The 3044-nt window shown below is 42.4% G+C and overlaps 1 long non-coding RNA gene across 1 annotated transcript; it reads left to right on the top strand.

The window, feature by feature from the left end:
• Positions 1–1172: 1172 nt before the first annotated feature.
• On the top strand, positions 1173–2188 carry LOC122928568. Its single transcript, XR_006387898.1, has 2 exons — positions 1173–1361; positions 2042–2188. It is a non-coding gene; the product is annotated as an uncharacterized LOC122928568 (long non-coding RNA).
• The last annotated feature ends 856 nt before the right edge of the window (positions 2189–3044 follow it).

Below are 3044 nucleotides of genomic sequence, written 5' to 3' on the forward strand. Positions count from 1 at the left end.
GTGGATCCAGTATGCTTCTCTTTGTTTTAAATGTAGGATCCGATTTCCGCCGCGTCTTGGAGGGTCCACTTGTTCTAGTACTTGGAACTAGTAAGGCAGACATAGGTAGTCTCACCAAGTTACCAAAACAAACTTTCCTGAGGAGTCAACGACAAGGGACATTTCCATGTTTACACTGCGCACAATGCTCTAACGTCACTAGAGGCGAACATGTCACCCATCCGAGAACTGGACGACGATACCAGATAAGGGGATTTTTTACATGTGATTCTAGCTTTGTAGTTTATGTACTGAAATGCCCATGCGGACTGGCGTATGTTGGCGAGACAACTCAACATGTGCGAGATCGTGTAAGCAAACACAAATCCACAATCAGACTCGGACACACCCTACTACCCGTCCCGTACCATTTTAATGAGAAAAACCATCGGGTATCCCAATTACGGTTCCAAGTACTAGAACAAGTGGACCCTCCAAGACGCGGCGGAAATCGGATCCTACATTTAAAACAAAGAGAAGCATACTGGATCCACACACTCGGGACCCTATCACCGCATGGTCTCAATCGGGAATGTGATTTTTCTATTAATATCTGATGTATTGTATTAATTATAAGTTCTATGTATAATTAACAAAATTTCTACTTTCCATTACAGACCCGCTGACAATACGACCTACGAGGGTGAGATAACTAAACCCCCACCCCCCCTTTTTTCCCCCCCTGTTTCCCCGTTTCCCCTCCTCCTTTCCTTCCCTTTTTCCCCCTCCCCACCCCCCTTCCTTCCTGAGTTTTTCCCTGTCCCGTTATCCACCCCACAAATCATCCATTACATTAGGGACATCATAGTCTACTATATATCAGCAGTTCTCTATCACAAGTATGCTTGGATATAATATGTGGTGCTATACCGTTTATTTCAGTGTATCAATCTATCCCCAGTCATGTAATCTTATGTTTCATGTGATGTGAATTTTGCTTAGGATCTATATTCAATTATATATGGCCCCACTATCTAGACACATGGGGGTGTCCAGCGCAACGTTTAGCACAAATATAGCATTATGACACATCACATAAAATGTGCCTCCTTCAGATTAGCATGGAGCTGCAGGAATGACACGCAGGTGGAACGCAGGACATTTCCGCTCTGCCTGCGCATGCGCAGCACAGCCCGGTGAACGGCCGGATCCACTTGCTTGACACGCAAGTGGAACGCACTAAACACGCCCCCATCGAATCACATGATCGGATATGCCCCAGAATTCAGAGCGCAGCAGCGCTTCCCTCGTGTTTAAAAGGCACTAGGACTGGCGCGCATTTAGTGCATCCGGCGCTTCACCCAACACACACAGCAGACAAGGTAATTATGGTGTTTCCACTTGCGTGTCATCCAATGTATTTATGCCTGCTTTTGTACCATCTAGAAGCCGATAGATCGGCTGCCTATATATCTTTATGAGATTTTTTATGAGATTTATATATGCCTAATCAATAGGATAAGGGTACAAGTGCCAGTAATCATAACTGGCCAGTAATTTCTTGATTATAGATTTAATGAAATGCACTCATGGGGCTGCCCAGTGACAGACACAGCGCATTTATCTTATGCATACCTCTCTGGAATTATGTACAAATATTCCACAAGATCCTCTGCCTGTTTAGCGGATCCTCTATATAGTATACCACTACAATAATGCAAACGTGTTCTACATTGGGCAAAACCACCAGGAATGCAACCATGACACTGAGAGGCACCACAGTCTATACCCCACTTATCGATACTAGCATACTATTCTTTATTGACTATAATCGCTAATAAATCTGAGTTACTCACAGACGACAATAAGCTGTCTATTGTTTTTATACTATATCCTTTGTACATAATATTGCTTTCTATAATGTTCTCTACAATTTTTTGTTATGTTTAATTGCATATGAGGATATCCATATATGTATACCCAAAATTTCTCCTAAAACAGTGTTTTTCAGGTAGCAAAGGTACCAACATATATATGACATAAATATGTATTATTCTTATAGATTTAGACCACTGAGGAAGGCCGTGAAAGGCCGAAACGTCTGGTCGTTTTTCTTCTCATTACTGTGAAATATAGCACCGGAACCTTAATCATGTAAAAAATGTGAAAAGAAAAAATGTGAAATTAAACCTTAATAGCAACAAGAAAAGCTGTGTGCTGCAACTTCTTTACTATTATATGTGACTGAATAAGTCCTTGCAGGCACCAGCGAACTATACAGGTGTGCGGTACTCCAAAACTCAACACAGCACCACTGTACTGTCTGAGTGTGAGTTGCAGGGAGAAAGTCACCCTCACTCCCACCTCTGCAGCTGACAGAAGTTGATTTTTACCTTCATTTTTTTTTCAATAATCATCAGCTCAGGAGTGGGAGTGGGGAGGGGGGGGGGGGTTAAAGTCTTTTGAGGGTTTACACATTGTGGCAGGGGGCGTGTCTGGGCTCCTTCCTGCAAGAGTGACGCCCCTCTGGGCACCTTACTGGCTAATTTGCATACCAAATAAACTGGATTTTCAGAGGATAAAAACATCTATTGCTGGAACAAAGGCACATCTTGAAATAATGTACTAAGTGCTATTAGGCCTTTACTTCAATAGCAATTATCCTTGTGACAGATTTCCTTTAAAGCTTTCCTACAGCAGTGACGATAAAGGGTTGGGTTGTTATGGAAACCTGGAGTAAAACTGTGTATGTGGAGGCTGGGGGACCTGCGAGCTTCTATTGGCTGATAAGGGTCATGTGACCAAGCTTCTATTGGCTAATACATTTTTTGGGATATCTTAGGAACGGTAAGCTCTAGAGAGCTGAGACCTGGTCTAAAAACTTCCCAGACACCTGATGTACCCGTGTGTCAAATTTAGTGATTATAATTGCAATGGTGCAGATTCCTTTAGCAGACATACACACACACACACACATACACTCAGCTTTATATATTAAATATGCAGGTATTTTATAGCTATGGACTGAAGGACACTGTAGGGTATGATATGCCAAAAAAGTACTT

The sequence above is a fragment of the Bufo gargarizans genome, chromosome 2 (assembly GCF_014858855.1).
Source record: "Bufo gargarizans isolate SCDJY-AF-19 chromosome 2, ASM1485885v1, whole genome shotgun sequence".
NCBI classification, from domain to species: domain Eukaryota; kingdom Metazoa; phylum Chordata; class Amphibia; order Anura; family Bufonidae; genus Bufo; species Bufo gargarizans.